Here is a 20,697-nt window from a genome sequence, read left to right as displayed (position 1 = left end):
TATTGCACTTTAGGTTAAACGCAGCTTTTTGTCATTTTTTTGTATGCGGAGTTACTGTGCTATCACATGCAACACATTAGTCCTATGAATATTTATAAATGGAAATAAAATCTCTTTCAAGATCTAATGACAGATCCTCTGTCATTAATGCATTTGTTCTGTTCAGGTTACCTATTTATAAGGGAATATGTGCAATATTTAGGGTGCGAGGTTAAGTGATAATGGTTTGAGAGTGTCACCTTCGAATATCAGAAAACATAGTTGCAATTAAATATCGAGGATTTTATAATGTATCCATCTTTTATAGCAGAATACAAATGAAATTTAAAAAGTTTCCAAATTTATTTCCAAAGTTTATTTTGCCATTGGCTATAAAATATCAGTGCATTTATAATATCCACCATATTTAATATCGAGAATAAGCCTGTTTAGTGATTTTATGTTCTATAACCTACAGTAGTGTCATTTAAAGCATTAAGAAGGTAATAGTCGAAATATAATTACAGGTATTTGTAATTATGTTTTGTAAATATATATTCATATACAAATATTTTTCAATAATAATTTTTGTTAATTTATTTCCAAATAATAAAAAGTATTTATTTTGTATTTAGTTCAACGTGGAACATATTCCAATACCTTTTATATTTTTAAAAAATTCATTCTTATATAAAAATAGTTTATATATAATGCCACTTAATTTTGGTATTACAGTGCCTCGAAACCTGCCGGTTGTGTTATAGTGTTACAAAAATTCGATTAATTCTAGCCTGACCTCAGACATGACAAACTTCACAAATTTAAATCAGCTATGAAACGGAATTAAAAATATCTTCTTCTTTTTCTGCTTTGATGCATCAATCCGAAGATTGGTAATTATAGCAGCACATCATAACATCCTGTCTTGTGACCTCCTTTTTATATCTTCATAATTCTTAGCGCCAGTTAACATCATTATGTTATTTACGTATAAAATTCTTAATCTGCCTCGTGGCCTCTTTTTTTCTACAGTCCCCTCCATTATTTCTGTAATCAGTCCTCCATGCCTCAAATGGTGTCCATTTAGGCTTTGTCTTCTCTTATTGATCATATTTGTCTTTGCTATATCGTGAAACATTAAATGGACGTGCAGTTTATCAATGAACGTAACCTCAATTGCCAAACTGGGAAAGATGATGACAAAAATAAGCTTAAGACGAGACAACAAGTGCTTTTTTATGAGTGTTCAGGGGAGAAATTAGCTGACAGTCAATAAAAAATGGACTTAGGCGTCATTGTTTCATTTTACGACAGACAGTGAGAGAACAATGTAAATGGAAAATTAACTGTGTAAAATTGAACATTTTACACAGTTAATTTTTACACATTTTACACAGTTTTGCGTGCCCCATTGTGACCAAAACGTTGCGTTTTAATGATTTTTCTATTCCATCTGCGAGGTCTCATTGCTTAAGAGACATTTGCTCTGTTGGAGATGAGTTCTCTTAGAGCATATTGTCCAAGTCATTGTGAGTGAATCTCCTTATGATATAAACGGCATTCCAATGGATTCTCTATATAAAAGATTCTATATTGTTAATAGCCAAGATTTGTTGCAGAGTGTCGTTTATTTCATGTGTCCATTGTTCACTAGGTCTCATTTTGACTGTCTCTCTTGCTAAGAGCACCAGGAATTTTGACAACCCCTCCCCCTCTATGCCCTTTAAATCCCTACAGCGCGATCCTTTTCTATCGAGGTGAAAATGAAAGTCTCATTCATTGGAAAGGACATCCTTGTTTGTTGTATCACAGCAGCAATCCTCGAATTTAATTTATTTTTGTTTTCATTTGTTTTGTTTTGTTTCGAATTTAATTTTTTAACACTTTATTTTGATTGCATACATATAATAATTGCATTATAAATTAGAGAAATTGCAAAATTTAAAGATTTTAAAAATTACATTGAAATATTTTTTACACAATTACAATAATCGTCTTTAATGGCATTCAAGCTTGTAATTTTAACAAAATTCAGCACTGATGCTGAATATGTGATTCATTTTCTACATTGCATTTCAGTTAAAAATAACAATTTTTCTGTTTTCATCATACAGAGTATTTACATATTTACAATGAATGAATATTACACTTGATGCTGTGTACATTATACTGTACGCAGTTTAAGGCAATTATTTCTTTTCATTTTTTTTCTTTGGATATCAATTCATATACTTTTATTAATATCTGTATCTTCATTATTATTACACACCGTACTAACTATTTTGTAACATAATTTGCTGTCTTTGATTATGAGGATTACGTGGATGAGTGAGGCAATTTAATCCCACCTACTTTGAAGCTTAGGTTAGCTTTTATGAAGAGAGTGGGATTAGCCTTCACTATTTATGTTGTTGTTACTGTTTATGAATGGGATGTAGGCATTGGATGCTGGTGATTTGTGATGTGTATATTAGTGTTAATCGTATATTAACTTTGCTGATATATTTTCCAGAATTCGTGTTTTAATGTTCTGTAGTTATCTATGTGTTTTAAATTCCTTGGTAGGTTGTTGAGTAGCGTGGGTATCTGATGTGATCTCACAAAAGAACCGTATGTGTTGTTGAAAGGTGTAGGGATGTAGAGAGTTGTTGTAGGTCGTGTTATACGATATGTGTCTCTGTTGTTTCGATACGTGATGTTAAAGTAATTCCTTATTAATGTTATGTAGGGTTTCAGATTTTTAATGCTCAGGATTCTATGTTTCGCCATGTGCTGGTCGGATATTGGTTGTTTCGTATGAGGGGTCCAAATCATTGTTGGCAAAATTTTCCTATGTAATATTTCTAATTTTGTTAGGTGGCTGTTTTATGTGTTCTCATACACTGTTATACCGTATCTCAGTAGGGATTCGCAGATACCGTGATACAGGAGTTTTTCTTTACATGTCGAAAGGATATTAGTAATCTTCCTTCATTTGCCACAATTTGGACTCACAGGCACGGTGCTAAAAATGCTCTGCATTCCCCCTAAGTTAGAAATGACAACACAACAAAACACATGCATTTTCACTCCACGTTCCAGGAAATCTTCTAGTACCGAAATCACTACAGACTGAATTAGTTCTCTATGCACCAATATAAATGTTTTTATATATTTTTATAAGAGAGCGTATAACATGATTTTTAAAATAACATGCACAGAGTGTTCAATATTTGTCAACATATACATGCTATAATATTTTTTTTTAAATTTTATTATGTCTCAGATAAATTGCATACATAGATACAGTAATAATTGTATATACACGTGTGTATATATAATATTTATAACACATTACAATTGTGAATAACAGATACTTGCAAGTTAATATTTTTAAATAATATATATATATATATATATATATTTTTTAAATTCAATCCTTTTTTTTTTATTGAAATTAGGATTGTATATTCTGATTGCATTTTATAATATTTATATAGCACCTGTTTCAGCTCTTTGTAGGTTCCTAGGTTTTTTGTAGGTTTCTGTTGTCGAACGGCAGTTTGTTTATCCTGTCAGGTAAGTAGAAGTTTAGACCTCCAGGGAGTCAGAGCCATCGAGGGAGGCCCCACGCCAGCTATCATACTTATTCTTGAATTGATTCACATTGATTGCACACACAACATCCAATGACAATCCATTCCAATTACGCACCACCCTCTGAGAAAAAATCTGGCCCTCTCCCCCTTCTTAGCGGCATTCAATCACTTCCAATGATGCACTCTCGTCCTTTCTCCATCTTCCATAAATTGAAAAATTCCATCAATTGAAATCATGTATGATCCTTTCAGAAGTTTGTAAGTCTCAATCCTATCACCCCTCTTTCTCCTGTTTGCTAGTGTCTGCAGTCTAAAAATTCTTAATCTGTCTTCATATCAGTATTCCACAATCCTGATATCATTTTTAACACTGCCCTGTACACTCTCTCCACTGTATCATAATTACAACGGAAACTAGGAGACCAGACCTGCACACAATAGTCCAAGTGAGATCTTATCAAGGCCTTGTAAAAGAGGCAAAATAACATCCTTATCTTTACATATGAAAACGATTCGTTTCAGCATTGCAATTTTCTTTTGAGTTGTATTTGCAATTTTTGTCACTTCTCCAACGAACTTCAACTTTCTATCTATTAACACTCCAGATCGCTAACCTCATCAGTTTCTTCTAGCCTAATACCACCAATATAATACGACAGTGTATATCTAATCACGCTGAGGTGAATGCCTTTACATTTACTGACATTAAAGTGACACCTATTCTCCCAATTCCAGCCTATTCAAATCATTCTACAAGTACTGCATGTCAGGAGCATTCCTGATTACCCTACCTATCTTTACATCATCAGAAAACAGCTGTATGCCGATTTTTAAATCCTTCCCAATGTCATTAATGTTCAGATTGAATAACAGTGGACCAAGCACTGATCCTTGTGGTACACCACTAGTTACCTTAAATCTTGCCGACTCACATCTCCAGTACATAATAATATATTATATTAATAAAATAATATATTAATAAAAAGTCAAAGTTCAAATTTTAAAACGATTATTTTAAAATAATAACAGTAGCAACAATAATATAATAAATAGTTAAATATTGTTGTAATAATAAGAAATTGGATATAATAAATAATATAATAAACAGTTAAATATTGTTGCATAATAATAAAATAAATTGAAAAAATAAGACGTCAGATATTCAAAGTACATGGATATAAATATTTTCGCAGAAAAATATCAGCAGAACATGCTGTTGCCATGTCAACAGAAGAAGAATAAGAGCCACAACGTTCCTCAAATTATATAATATTTTATTATAATATTTTATTGCTAAAGCAGCAGCCATTTTTTTGGTTCAATGAACCAAGAAAATAGTCTTTGGTTTGGCTGATTGAACCAAACGTTTGATGATGACAGTGTTTGTCGAGTTAAATTAAACTTTTGGTCCTCTAAGAGAAACCAAAAATGGAAATGCAAAAGACGTTTAACAAAGAAATATTTTTTTAAAAAACAAACCCCGTGAATAGCGTAAACAATGAGAGAAAAAAAACATTTATTTAATGTGTGTGTGCATGTGGCGCGAAACAGAATTTTTTTGTTTGTTTGTTTGTTCATTCTATGTTGTACGTTAACTCAATAGAATATGACTTTGAGGTAAGGCAAAGCTAATTTCTACGCACAAAGCAGCGAAATTGATACCGCCATTCAGGTCAAGCGACAGAGTAGCTGTCTTCATCAAGAGTCTATATCTCGAGTGGTTTAGAGAATGGCAAAGCACGGTAAAGAGATACCTGATCTGATAGCTGATGCCTAAATATCCATAGGTTCCCCTCGATACCGTTGCAATAGCACATGACACTAAGAAATGAAATCGCTTCAATCATTTTATCGATGCTCTGTCCACCTTGTCCACATATGTAGGGACTACATGTCGTTTTCCGACTCCTATCTATGCAAATCTGCATCTTGCACAGTGCATCGATCTTCAGCTGACATTTCCTGTTGACTTCTGAAAACAGCCTAAGGGAGATGAACTGTACGGATGTCTTTTGTGTTCAACACATACAATTAAGTTTAAACTACTTATTTTTGTTTGGCAAATTTGAATGGTGTACAGTGTGATCCATTTGGATAACACAGATTTTTCTGTAGCAGACTAAACCTGATTTGCAGAAGAATTCATTGTTATGATTTCTGCGTCTTTACATTTATCACAAAGTCCCAATTCCAACGGAAGCTAAGGATGTTTGTTATGGTAGACACAATTAGTCTTTCTTCCAGAAATTTATTTGCTAACGGACTCTCGATAGAGTTATAAAAAAGAAATCTTTGCTATTGAAGAATTTTCTTGGTCATATAAATCATATTTTCTGTGATCACCAGAACCATCATTAATATATCTAGAGATTGTAATATTTCATGATAAAATATGGTTGTTGTTCATGTAAAGACATAAAACCTTCAACTCCCTCCATTTCTTGGTCAGAAAAACGACTGCTTCAGACGTAGTCCATTACAGCTCCATGAGCAACAGATAATAATAAGCCAACTGCCAAATCCACCTTGCAGTTTCTTTTCCCCATTAAGGTTGTGTATTTGAAGTCATTCTCAAATCCAGTACATCGTTCTTCCAGTTTTTCTAACCATCTTCATCTTCACATTATGAAGAATATACATCAGTCAGTTTTATTGCTTGTTAGTTTGCTCAATTTCATCCTTTAATTTATTTCAAACTCTATACGGGTCATTCGTGATAGCTGCTGTTCCTGGATAGCATTGCAACACTCAGAGAGCGTTTCTACATTTAAATGTTTAAGAAAGGTGTAGTTTATCTGTATGCTGAGAAAACCTACGTTGTAAGACAATGTTTTGGTTCATATATTTCGAGATAAGAAGTGATGATGCAGAATGCATTACTACTGAAGCATTCTGTCACGTTCTATTTAAATGTAATAAAACATTAAACTATATCCTAAAAGTTTTATTTTATTTTATTATTATCATTATTAACTTTTTCGTAATTTATAGTATATGTGATATTTAATATTTAAATCAATTTTTATTTTTATTATTTATATAAAACTAGATAGCTACTAAAGAGATATTTATGATATTTTATATAATATATCCAATTTAATATTTTTAAAAATTTTTATAGTTGATCAACATTATAAGCATTTAACCAACTTGAAAAATAAATAAATAAAACCATTCTAACAGCGATTAAATTCAACAGCTCAACAACATTCGTCATGCGCAGTGGGTGGTACAGTGTTCTAAATATAGATGTTATTTTTCAGTAAAAATATATAATTTGGTTTTGTATTTCAGTTATTGGATGACCATAACTTGTTTACATGTTTTTGTATATTGTTTCAATAAATTTACTGTTTAAACCAATGTTATTTTATAGCAGTCTTCTTCTTCTTCTGCAGCATATCCCACTTAAGCAGGGTCGCTGTTTGTAGTGATCTCCTCCACAACCTCCTATCTTGGGCTGTAACCACATCCAAGTTCTTCATCCTCAAGTCCAGCTCCACCTACATCTCTTCTATACCTCTCCTGCACATCCATCTGTATGACCTTTCTTCCTACATACTCGTCCTCCCTCCTCATCACACGACCAAACCATCTCAACCTTGCCTCCTGTATCTTTGCTCCTAAGTTCGTAACTTTCAACCTTCTCCTTACATAGTCATTTTTTCAGACGATCCTTTCTGGTCACACCCACATCCACTTAAGCATTCTCATCATCGCTACCTCCATCCTCCTGATGAAATTTTTCCTCAGGGCCACAGTTTCCATTTTATTACATTTTTCGCTTTTATAAAAATCACTGACGTCCGCGCGGTTAGCCTAGTGGCTATGCGCCTCGCAACCATATGCCTGGGGAAGGAGTATCCTAGGTTCGATTCCCGTCGGTGACGTGAGGAGCTGAAGGATCTTCCTCAGCCATAGCCAAGTTAGCCAGTCTTGGGCGTGGACAGCAGGGTTTTTTCCCCAGTTTATTCTGGGGTTTTTCATCCCGCAAAGCAGGCAAACTGGCCTTGAGAACTTAACACTACAGGCCATAGGATACACCGGGGCATAGGGCTGACCACCTTATCCTGTAAACGGAGTGAGGTCCGATGATCAATGGACCCTCGACACCGCAAGGTAAAAGAGGGTATAAAGAAGATGATGATGATGATAAAAATCACTGAGCCAGTCCGATTTAAAATAAATGGTTTGCCCTTGACAAAAGCATTCGTGCCGGTTTGTCTGATAACTTGTCAATTTGAAATCCAACTTGTTCTTAATCCAGAACATTGTAACTACTATTTGGATTTCATTCCTGACACGCAAATAAAATACGCAAATAATTATAAGTGAGATACAGAATAAACAAAAAAAAATCAAGTCAAAAATATGTGATCATTTGACCTTTATTTAGATTGCTTTTTTTTTTTTTGGCTAGATGGTGAAGCAAGAATGCTTTTCATATTTCCCGTTATCTGAATATAACCACTGGTCATAACTCCACTGCAGTGGAGCTGGTACTTAAGTAAAGCCCTGTATAAAAATTAGAACGATCCCTAGACCACTCCATAGTGGCCGAAAGATCGTCCAACTCAGCGTTGGTTCCACTCAGTAACGGCCCCCTCACCACCACCGAGCAGAACCGCTAATATCCCAGGGAGAAACATCCACCGACAAAGCCCCTCACGGGCCACGCCTGAGAACACCCTGCCCAGAGACTCAAAATGCTCACTCAGTGAAAATCCCCCTGAAATCTGATCCCCCTCCCTTCACCGGGAGCAAAATTCCAGAAGAAACCTGAGAGAGCGAAAATCTGCGTCCATTCAGTCGCCTCTTACGACACGCATGGATTTGCGGTGGAGCTATTCTTATCCCGGCCACCACACGGGGAGATTTAGATTCCTCGTTTATATATACTGTATGTATGTAATGTGATATGAAACCGTATCAGGTGTCTAAAATTTTCCCTTGCATTAATAACAATATTAATATATGTCTGCTAATTTCTATTTTTATCATTAATATTAAATATTTGAAGTTTTCTCATTTATATTTTGAATAATAAGTCTGATCCTTTCTTGTTTGCATGCGTGTGTTAATTCTATCTAGGCAGTGGTTGTAAACCTCGTATATATTTAATAGGTTTAATAGGCTGAAATACTCAGAAAACGCTGCACTAGAAACTGAGCCAAATATGGAACTTTTTGAAGACTGCAGTAAACAGGTGCATATCACGCATTGGAAGATGCACTTCACCTACCATTTAAAATAAAATTAAATTTCAAAACGCATTCATGCCATAGAGCAGGGGTTCTCAAACTTTTTAAATTTTGTGCCACATAAATAAGAATCAAAAAGTATATGTACCACCATAAAGCATTTCCGGATTAAAAATCAATACATCCCAAATGGAGTGTTTAGAATCAAAGAATAAAATATTTTTCTTGGAATTAATTCCAAGAAATTAACTTCTTGGAGCAGTTTACTCGTTACAATATTAAAATACATTTTTCTGAACATTTATTTTAATATTTTGAGTAGAAATTGTACCACCAAAAATAACGTAATGTACCATTAGTGGTTACATGCACCGCAGTTTGAGAAACGATGCCATAGAGGATTTAAACCCTTTTAAAAGTTTACTTAAAATGTTTGAACAATTCGTATTTTTAAATTTATATTTTAAAGAAGGAATCAAAATAATGAAACTGCCATATTTCATATATCCTCATCGAGATTTCCATTACGCCCATTTTCTTACAATGTTAATAATTTAATTCGGCAGACCACACTTATAAATGGAAGGAATGCCATAACGCTAAGAATTCGGTGTGGTTTATCAAGTTAATTCATTGGCTTGGCAAACAGGTGTAGGAGGGAAAGACATCAGCTTGAATGTGATTTAGGAACTTGCATGATAAGATGGATATTTCTTCCAGTCATAGTAACACCACTAGATGATATCACTTTATTATTTATTTGAAAAGAAACAAAAGTGCACATACAGAGAATAGATAGATCGATTCTGATGTCTACTAGGGTTCTAATTTCAATGCAGATTAAAGTCAATGTTTCGCTTAACATGGTAATCCAGCTGGTATTGAAAGACAAATTTTTTGTGAAACAAATGGATTGAACAACAACAACGACAAGGAACTCGATCTATTTGCAAGACAACTGAAGAATTCAGACAGATAGAGATAGAAATAAATAGATAGATAAAGAGAAAGAGAGATCGATATTTTTTTATTGTAAACATAACAATCTTATATACAGGATTAACCGGTTTTTGATTTTCTGCAGTCAGGCACAAAGGTTACATGCTCATACTCTTGTTCAGGTATGTTACATCGAAGTCACTTATAAGGTGAATTACATATTTTTTTAAAGATTAAAGCCACTAAGAGTTATTTTGATATGATACTGTATACGAACATAAATGTGGAAGAACATAAGAGTTACTATAACACAATATTATCTATTATGAGAGTGCCAGCTGATTAATTTTCGAACTGTTAAGCACAACAATCCTTCCTCTCCCTTTCTTTTTTTTTTGGGGGGGGAGGGGATGATGTCACTTCTATGCTGGAAAGTGGACTATGATGCAGTTGCCCTGCTCAGCCCAGTGTTGACTGGGCATTCCAAGTAGATATGCAGGACTGTTCCTTATTGGTAGCAGAACAGGCAGTTATCTGAGACGTTTGAGTTAAATTTTCGTAATATAGTAGGAGTGGGTAATATATTATGCCACATTCTCCACTGAATATCTGCGTCAGGTTTGATGGCTCTTGTGCGATATGGTAGGTCCCATTGAAACAGTGTCTGATCAGATGATGCGGGATTTTCCATTACAGTGCTTTGGTTTGACTGTTGTGTTAGAGTGCTGTAGATTTTGTTGGTGTTGATGGGTGTAAGTTTTTCCCATGAGTTATTGGTTTTTATCAGAAAGATAAACGCCGGATCTTCTGAATTGGGAGAGCTAAGCCCCTCTTCTATTATGCTATCAGGCATAGCGGCTTGAAAAGCGGCTTTTACAGTGTGTATCTGCTCAGACTGATTCCCATATTCCAGGTTTTCGAGCGATTTTGGAAAACGCCAGGTGAGGCTTGGAGAAAGGTGTCACGCAAGATACTCACGCTTCGCCAGCTCCATGGAGGAAAGAAAAATTCTTTCTGAGTGATCGGGCTTATTACTTTCGTGTTGTGGAAGATGGATTCCATGAAGATTTCAGGTAGGGATGCTGTCTTCATTGTGTGCTGGAGGTTTAGCTTCTTCCATCGTCGAAGAGCATCTTTGTAGAAGTTTGTTAATTTTACCGGCACTTGAGCTGTTGTCATTCTTACGGTAGTGGAGAGAGAGAGAGACCTCTAGTGGCAGAAGTGAAAATATATTCAGTGGTGCATTTGTGTGATATTTCCTGTTGTAGAGTATTACGGAGAAATAGAGCGCGGAACGTTGCTATCCTGTTGTCAATGGAGGTCAAATTTGTCCTCCATCTTTGAGAGAAGTACATAGCTTGGAGTAAGAAAACCAATTTGTTTTGTTCCATATGAATCGATAGATGGTTGACTTTATTTGTTTGATGAATTACACTGGTGGTGTGAGAATTTTTAGTGTATGCCAAAGGACACTGGTAGCGATTTGATTAACGATTACTGTTCTCCTTCTTGTGGAGGCAGAGGCTCGTATTTCTGCCCACTTTCCTAGTACTTGCTTGAAACGTTTGTTTAGGGTTTCCCAGTTCTTATCCACATAAGAAGGCATGTTTCCTAGAAACAAGCAGTGATGATAGCACAGTGGTAAAAAACACTGCCCAGGCATGCAGTCAGGAATACATATCCATACTTGAAGTAGAAAAAGCCATCAAAGGCTTGAAATGTGGAAAGGCAGCAGAAGTAGATGATATTCGACCAGAAATGCTGAAGTATGGTGGTATAAGAGTCTTACAGTGGCTGCACTGCATAGTTCAGAAAGCCTGGACAGAGAAACAAATTCCCGATGATTGGAGTAGAGCTCTCATAGTACCCATATATAAAAAGGGAAATAAAACTGAATGTGAGAATTACAGAGGTATTTCCCTACTGAGTGTTCCTGGCAAGATCTATGCAAGTGTACTTGAGAAACGGTTGAGAAGAATTGTGGAAGAAAAGCTTGGTGAAGAACAAGCTGGATTCAGGCTAAATAGAGGCTGTCAGGATCAGATCTTCACTTTACGACAAATAGTCGAGAAAGCATGGGAATATAACAGAGATCTGTATTTAAGTTTTGTTGATTTGGAAAAGGCATATGACAAGGTACCAAGAGAGAAGCTATTCAATACGCTACAGTTATATGGTGTCAATGGGGCATTATATCAAGCAATACTTAGTCTTTATTTGAGTTGTAAGTCAGCAGTTAGAATTGAAGGAAGTACAGGAAGATGGTTTAATGTTAAATCTGGTGTGAGACAGGGATGTACATTATCCCCTCTGTTATTCATTATCTATATGGATCACATTATGAAGGAAAGTGGTATTAAACATGATATCAAAATTGGAGATGTTAATGTCAGCTCTTTGCTTTATGCAGATGATGTTATACTTCTAAATAAATCCGCTAGAAGTCTGCAAGATTCTCTGACTAAATTGAATAGCTGTTGTAATAGATATGGTATGAAGGTCAGCAGTAAAGAGACAAAGACAATGAAAATAGGCAGAATTATTGAAAATGTCAACTGTGTTGTGAATAGAGAACCTGTGGAACAAGTAAAACATTTCAGCTACTTTGGCACGATTTTTACTGAAGATGGTAAATTAAATATAGAAATAGACAACAGAATCAGCAAAGCTGGTATGGTAGGAAGTCGATTGAATAAATTCATATGGAATAAGAGAGAAATTAGTCGGAATACTAAATTAGCTATATACAAGACAGTGTTCAAACCAATTTTAACTTATGGATCTGAGAGCTGGGTCAGAAGTAAAACACTTGACCAAAGACTAGAGACTGCAGATATGAGAGTCCTGAGAAAGATTAGACATGAATAGATGGCATCAATGGCAATATCATATTAAAAATGAGGATATTAGGAAAGAACTTGACATTGTCAGCATCCAGGAATGCATTAGCAGAGCTAATCTCAGGTGGTATGGTCACTTAAACAGAATGGGCGAAGAAAGATTAGCAAAACAAGTATTCTCTGCCAGGTTGGCAGCAAAACGATCCAGAGGAAGACCAAGATATAGGTGGATTGATACGGTACAAAGTGCCTTAGACAATAGAAATATAAGATCGGATAATGTTGGAGTCTTGACAAGTAACAGACTGATTTGGAGGAAAAGTATAGATAGGAAGTTAGTAATGATGTAATTTTTTTCACGTAGTACTATCATATCCTGTTCACCCCTTGAGGGTACATGGCAGGAATTTGATGATGATGATGATGATGATGATGATGTTTCCTAGTTAAATCCCCAGGTATTTGTTTCCCTCTACGGACCAGGTACCAGACTTTGGGAAATCCGTTCGGTTTGTCCATTTAGAGAGAGAGAGAGAGAGAGAGAGAGAGAGAGAGAGAGAGATTGCATTATACTTCAAAATTACTGATTCTATCGACAAATGATTTTCATCACAGTAATGTTTGCTTTAATGTCCTCGGTAAATGACATATCGTATTTCTTAGGTGGAAAATTTCCTTTAGAAAACCTGACTCTCGCTAATGAATTCCAAAATATAAACCGGAACTAAATTAGTTGTCCTGTGTATTAATCGCATAATCAAACGAAGAACTGGGAAAGATTTAATTCTTATTTAGCATGATTTTCTTGATATTTTGATAGTACGTGTTTATAAAAGATGGATATTTTATTGACCGAATCCTTCAGTGTGTTTTCGAGACTTTTGTATTCTCTCCCATTATTTCATGCTGTGAAAACAAACAATGATCAAAAAAAAAAAAACTGAAACAATAATTAGTGACCCTGTGTTGACAGAAAATGTCGAATCATTATTAATACTCAAAACTAGAGGTTGTCGGCCTGGTTGAGCAAGTGGTTAGCGAATCCGTTCGGCTGCGAGTTGGTTCGAATCTTGCCGTCGGCACGGATTTTTGTGATTGTCTTTCACCTTCATACATTCATTCATACAAGGGTACAAACACTCTCTCCCAAGATGGACTGGATCCCATGGGAGAAGTAGACCCCCCCCTCCCCTCCAGCAATGGGAGAGGCTTTTAGCCAGCGGTGGGGGGGGATATATAGGTTGAGCAAAAAAAAAAAAAATGGAGGTTGCATTTTCTAATGATTCTATAATTGCGAAGGCAGTGAAATTCTGGATCATCGCATCAATAAAAAAGAAATAAACGCAAATATTGATGGAATTCCAGCATACTTCTCACTCAGCAACAAACAGAGTGTGAGACCTGAACCACCCACCTACGGTAGGCCTAAAATGATTGAAACAATTTCAATATTTGGTATCTAGAGATGAGCGTCTCAATTCTCTAACTCTAAGCCCACCTATAATATTAACAATAGACAACCCATGGTAGGCTAACAAGCTTGCATGGGTTGAATTGACATAAAAATACGATCATCTGCTTAAGCTCTGCCATTACAACGGAGTCTTGTAATCAACTCAAAATCACAGCGCAGATGAGGTAACAGAAATAATGGTTACATTGAGATGGTTCTTAAAATTCTAGATCAGGAAATATTATTCACTTTATTTCTACTACATAACGATTTCTCTCAATCCTTCTTTACAGAAGAACGAACATATTTCAAATAGTTCGCAAATCCTGAGTTGGGGAGTTGCTCACTCGTGATTCTGAATCGCTGTTGAAACTCGTCTGAGAATGCATTAAAAATTATTCAGAACAGGACAAAGAGCAGGACATTGTAACAGAGAGGCGTGAATGACGCTATCTGGACTATTTGTTCTAATGAAAATACAGTATAAAAGAGGATTCTACACGGTGTGAAAAGTATATTGTGATCATATTCTGAATTTATTCCTGTTTCAATTTTACAAGAAAATACAGGAAAGGCCTTTTTGAGAATTCGAAACATCTCCATTAGTCACTCGCATTTGACCTTGTCACCCAACAGAGATGCCTCGTCTATTCTTGATATCATCAAAAAGCAAAATCAGTCTTCGCCCTGTTCGCGCTCTTTAATCCTCACAACTCTGACGTTCGGATTTCTGATAAAAAAGCTTTTATTGTGCCCCCCCCCCCTCAAAGAATACACAAAATCAACAGCAAACTCTACTCTGTTTTGCACTGGAAATTAACTTACAGTGTCTGTTCAGTGATTTAAAAACTCTGATAGCCACATTTACACTAAAATCAATGATATTAAGACAGCTTCTCTCAGCGGGAGGCAAAACATCGTATGTTACTTGTGATACAATTTTATAACTCTAATGAATTACATCGTATTTACTTGTGATTAGCCAAGCCGACGGGGAAAAAAATATTAATCATGAGTGTCGACATTCTTCGAAAGACCCTCTCTCTCTCTCTCTCCCTCCTTCCCTCCCAACAAGAGGGTATTTCTTTAAGCTACTGACGTTAGTTCAAACCTCTAATCCCAGTTAATTTTCCATTCAAAAAGTTTCAAATGATGTTAACTTCATACACCTACCAGACACTGAATTAGAAACCTTTAATCAGATTCACATAAACGTCACTTACGCAGCGTATATGCAAAACTTAATCATATATACAAAATACGCGCTTGGTCACATGGAGCCTCCTTATCTCAGTCGGTATAGACGAAGGGTCGGAAAGACCTGGATCGATTCCTGTCGACGACTGCAGGAACCTTTAAATGGTCTCTTTCGACGAAAGGTGAGTTAGCCGGTCTCATACGGTGGTAGGAGGATTTTCACCCGAAAGTACGAGTTTTTCGTGCTCCAAACAAGCAAAAAGGCCCCGTGAACACACACACAAACACGAATTACAGTCAACAATATTTAAGAAACGGTCCCTCACAGTCAGGAATACTTAAGAAACTGTCCCTCCCAGCCATAGAACTAACTCATCAGCAATGCCGGTCCCAAGCTTGGATAAAAATAGGGGAATTGAGATGGTGCCGTACCTCCCCCTAAAAGGGGGACGTCATATTTCGTATGACGGCCGTCGTACCGTCATACGAAATAAATAAATAAATCTGGTCGCGTGCGTTACCGGTTGTTCTAGGCAACTATTTAAGAATACTGCTGGTTGTAATCGTCAATAGTGTTGATCACAATGGGTAAAACAAAGAATTTTTCGGAGTTCGATGAAGGGCTTATTTTGGGTGCCCGTCTGGCTGGAACCACGATTTTGAAAACAGCAGAGCTCACTGATTTCTCAAAAGGTGTGATATTCCGGGTGTTTAATCAGTGGAAAAATAATCCACGTTGCTTGTCTAAGAGCGTAACTGTGCTCCTAGGACAGTCTGTAAGAAATGAGAAGCAGTCGCCTGAGAAGGCTTGTACGGACAAACAGAACTTCCTCTGCGCAGCAGTTGACCGAAGCATTTCATGAAAGCTGTTCTCGACGCACATCTCACCGAACTATGCGCAGGGAATTGAAGAGGATAGGTACTGCCAGTCGCATGCTTAATACGGAAACCACTGATTATTACGAAGACAAAATCGAAATGTTTTTCTGCAGTGGTATTAGGAACACCGTGACTGGACACTGGGAAAAAAAAGTCATATGTTGGACCAGTCACGGTAGAGCTTGTTCTGTACCGATGGTATGCACAGAGTTTCGCGGGATGCCCATGAAGTAATGAATCCAGTTTTCTTTGTAAACACAACTCAAACTTCTGGAGGTGATAATATGGCGTAGGGCACCATGACACGACTTCGGTACTATAACTAAAAAGGAATGGTGGTCTATCATGGAGACGTTAAAATTTACTAATTACGAACATCCAACCCACCACTGCGACATTAGAATCTACAGTTTATTAATTGGCGATCAGTAAAGACATTATGCACTAGGCCAGCAATTATTAGACTTTTAGAAAGCTGCAGAATACTGAAAATCACTTCTAATTTAATTCGGACGGTTTTATATACTGCTAAAATACTACATGGAAATGTTTCTTATAATAAAAGGTAATGATAGTTTTATAATCTTAGTTCTAACAGAGTTGCTGGCGTTACCATCTATCTCCTCTCCAGAAATCATTTTTATACCGTTATTTTCCACTGCATTCCCCCCAGGTTATCTTTGGCAATATTACTACAAATGTTCTGACTCATTTTATTATTAAAGTGTTGATGATCATTTCAACAAACACTACAAAAGTCCTTAGTCCTTAAAAGGACTGGCTAGATGGGCGAAGCAAGTTATCTGAAGAGGACAGTGAAGGATAGGGTGTTATTGGCTATATATAAAGCTCTCATCATGGCAGGAGAGTAACTGCAATACCGGAGCCTCAGTTAGAACTTCATTGGCTACGGCATTGCCATCCATTACCCTCCCAGGATACCCATTTTAGTAGCCTCGTACGACATGTATGAGCTAAATTGGGACTATTCTCATCCCGGCCACCACACGGGAATACCTCTAGCCAAAAAAAAAAAAATAATAATAATAATAATAATAATAATAAACACTACAAATTGGCAATTGACATTTATGACTTAAGAGGTGAAGCGAAAAGCTTTTCATATTCCCCGTTGTCTGTTACAGTCACAGTGAGGGAAAATATTATGAGCAGTTTGCTCGCCCAGAATGGGCATGGAGATTATACACCACTCAAGGAAGTTAAAATGGCTTTTGGCCTTTTGTGTTTGAATGTATCCTTAGGCTGATAGCCTACAGCTAGATCATTGGACGTCTTTAGGACTATAAAAGCAGGCCTTTAGTCATTTTATATTATGATTATATGCATAATATTTTATTGTATTCCACTTTTCATAAACAATTAGAGTATTTTAGTTACATTACTTCAAGTAGGTTATAAATTGTTTATTGAATAATAAGTGCTTTAATATATTTTTTTGAAATAACTGTTTTTTAAAAAAAATTAGCACGGTATATAAATACAGTTAGGATTTTTTTTTTTTTTTTTTTTTTGAGACAACCATTTTACAGACATTTTATGTGCTTCAGCGAGATAATGAATTCGCTCCTTTTTCCGTTTACAAAATGAACGTTTATCAATTATTATTATTATTATTAAGGGCACTCTCCAACTCCGTCTCCACCATTTAATCCACCAACTGCACAAAACCGCTACTACCATTATTATTTACACACAACGCCGCCATCTACTGCCCATTCATTTAAATAAAATGTTTCTTTATATATATATATATATATTAAATGAATAAATATATATAAAACATTTTATTTAAGTAATACACTTTTAACAGAGACGAATTAATTGCTAATAATCAGAAAGGGTTATATCAAATAATAATATTTATGTCTTTCATTGTTAATATAATTTAAATATACCTACCAATGATCTGTGTTTTTATGAAAATTGGGGGTGGGGGGGGGGGGGGGTGGGGGGGGGGGGGGGTGGGGGGGGGGGGGGGTGGGGGGGGGGGGGGGTGGGGGGGGGGGGGGGTGGGGGGGGGGGGGGGTGGGGGGGGGGGGGGGTGGGGGGGGGGGGGGGTGGGGGGGGGGGGGGGTGGGGGGGGGGGGGGGTGGGGGGGGGGGGGGGTGGGGGGGGGGGGGGGTGGGGGGGGGGGGGGGTGGGGGGGGGGGGGGGTGGGGGGGGGGGGGGGTGGGGGGGGGGGGGGGTGGGGGGGGGGGGGGGTGGGGGGGGGGGGGGGTGGGGGGGGGGGGGGGTGGGGGGGGGGGGGGGTGGGGGGGGGGGGGGGTGGGGGGGGGGGGGGGTGGGGGGGGGGGGGGGTGGGGGGGGGGGGGGGTGGGGGGGGGGGGGGGTGGGGGGGGGGGGGGGTGGGGGGGGGGGGGGGTGGGGGGGGGGGGGGGTGGGGGGGGGGGGGGGTGGGGGGGGGGGGGGGTGGGGGGGGGGGGGAACTAGAAACTAACTTACAGTCTGTTCGGTGATTCTGATAGCCACACTTCCACTAAATCAAACTTATTAGGACAGCTTCTCTCAGCTGGAGGCAAAACATGTTATTTTACGATACAATTTTATAACTCTAATGCATTACATCGTTAATTATTTGTGCTTAGCCAAGCCAACGGGAAGAAAATATTAATTAAAAGCGTCTACATTCTTCGAAAGATCTCTCTCTCTCTCTCTCTCTCTCTTTCTCAAGCGGGTATTTCTTTAACCTACTGACGTTCCTTCAAACCTCTAATCCCAGTTAATCTGCAAATCAAAAAGTTTCAAATGATGCTTCATACACATACCAGACGCTGAATTAGAAACTTTTAATCAGATGCACGTAAAAGTCACTTACGCAGCGTATATGCAAAACTCTTGGTCACATAGAGCCTCCGTGGCAGAGTCGGTATAGACGAAGGCCTTTGGTCGGAAAGACCGGCGTTCGATTCCGTCACTGAGGTTAGAAATTTTTATCTGGTCTCTTTCAACGAAAGGTTAGTTAACCGGTCTCATATGGAAATAGGGGTTTTTCACCCAGAAACTCGGGTTTTTCGTACCAAAGAACAGCCAAACCAGCCCCGTGAACACACACGAATTACAGTCAGGAATAGTTAAGAAACGGTCCCTCCCAGCCGCCTGAGTCATCAGCTATGCCGGTCCTAAGCTCTGATAAAAATAGGGAGACTGAGATGGTGCCGTACCTCCCCTAAAAGGGGCTCGCGGCCGTTGTATCATCATACGGAATAAATAAATAACTTGGTCACTTGCGTCACCGGTTGTTCTAGGCAATTATTTAAGAATGCTGCTGGTCATAATCGTCCATAGCGCTGATCACAATGGGAAAAACAAAGGATCTTTCGGAGTTCTATAAAGGGCTTATTGTGGGGATGTCCGTCTGGCTGGAACCACACTTTTGAAAACGGCAGCGCTCACTGGTTTCTCAAAAGATTGGATATCCCGGGTGTTTAATCAGTGGAAAAATTACCTACTTTGCTTGTCTAGGAGCGTAACTGTGGTCCTAAGGCAGTCTGTAAGAAACGAGAAGCACTCGTCTGAGAAGGCTTGTACTGACAAACAGCACTTCCTCTGCGCAGCAATTTACCAAAGCATTTAATGACATCTCACCAAACTATGCGCAGGGAATTGAAGAGGATAAGAACTCTTCAAGTCGCATTCTCAATACGAAAACCACTGATTTCTACGAAGACAGAACCGAAAGGTTTATCTACAGTGGTATTAGGAACACCGTGAGTGGATACTGGAAAAAAACAATGTGTTCGACGAATCAAGGTACAGCTTGTTCTCTACCGATGGTACGCAGAGTTTGGCTGGAGGCCTAAGACGCAATGAAATCCAGTTTGCTTTGTAAACATAACTCAAACGTACTGGAGGTGATATCATGTTGTGGGGAATCATAACACGGCTTCGGAACTATAACTAAAAAGGAATGGTGGTCTATCACGGAGTGGTTAAACTTTGTCAATCACCTAAAAAATTCACCAACATCCAAACCACCACTGCGAGATTGGAATCCATATCTTGATAGTTGGTGATCAACAAATACATTATGCACTTGACCAGCAAGTATTAGACTTTTAGATGAAGCATACTGAAAATCATTTCCAGTTTCCTTCGGACGGTTTTATATGGTGCTAAAGTACTACATAGAAATGTGTCTTAAGAGAATAAAAAATAATGATATTCATAATATTAATTTTAACCAGTTGTTGGCGTTAGCATCTCTCGCTCCTCTTCAGAAATCTTTTTTATATCGTTATTTGCCACTACTTCCCCCTCGGTTTAATTTGACAATGTTACCACAATGGACGATATCTAAGTAAAGCCGTCTCTAAAAATTAGACGATCCCGAAAGATCGCCCAACTCAGCGTTGTTCTACTCAGTGACAGGCTCACTCCGTCACCAAGAAGAACTGATCAGCATTGGCAGGCTCACCCCACCACCACCAGACAGAGTCATAATCTCATCTGTGGCCCTACTCAGAGACAGGCAAAAACCTACCCCAAACAGAACCTCTCATACCAATAATGACCGAAATATTTCGATGATTATGAGAACACACACTAGTAAGTTCTTAAAAAAACAGGGCAATGGACTGAGTCCTTGACTCTTTATCCCGTCATCTGAATGA

Source organism: Typopeltis vanoorti, chromosome 7, assembly GCF_054136105.1.
Source record: "Typopeltis vanoorti isolate ZY-2024b chromosome 7, IOZ_Tvanoo_1.0, whole genome shotgun sequence".
NCBI lineage: Eukaryota > Metazoa > Arthropoda > Arachnida > Uropygi > Thelyphonidae > Typopeltis > Typopeltis vanoorti.
Note: the sequence above shows the minus strand (reverse complement) of the source record.